This window comes from Antrostomus carolinensis, unplaced genomic scaffold (genome assembly GCF_000700745.2).
Source record: "Antrostomus carolinensis isolate BGI_N321 unplaced genomic scaffold, ASM70074v2 scaffold29245, whole genome shotgun sequence".
Taxonomy (NCBI): Eukaryota; Metazoa; Chordata; class Aves; order Caprimulgiformes; family Caprimulgidae; genus Antrostomus; species Antrostomus carolinensis.
In genome coordinates this window covers 1-507 of record NW_010318869.1, presented here as the reverse complement: position 1 = coordinate 507, position 507 = coordinate 1, and positions in this window count along the sequence as shown.

Genomic DNA, 507 nt, shown 5'->3' with positions numbered 1-507 from the left:
GCTCCCCCCGGCGCTTTCTTTCATTCCTATCTAACTGTTGAGAAGTGCTTTGACTCTCCTGGCCGGAGGGCCCTATGGGTCATCCCAGGGTGCTAGTGGGGTGCAGGGGGGGACACAGCATAGCCCCTGCACCCATGCACCAGCACGGGCGGGAAAAAGGGACCCCAGTGGCAGTGGCTGCGGGGCTCCCCACACCAGAGCTGTTCCTCCCCATGGGGCACATCCCCAGCACTCCGCCTGCTGAGCACCCCGGGACTGACGAGGAGCTGGGCCGGGCATCCCTCTCCAATAGTACCTGGGCATCCCCAGGTGGTTTGGCATCCTGAGCGCCCTGGAAAAGGCTCCTTCACTGTGTCGAGAAGCGGCCCCGGGCCATGGTGCTATAGGCAGAGGGAGCAGGCAGGGTCCAGGGACCTGGCCTTGTGCTGGGTGCAGGCGCTGGGGTCAGTGCCAGGGCTTGGGGACCCCAGGGACTCCGGGAGCGGGGCCCCGAGCTGGAGACTTGGC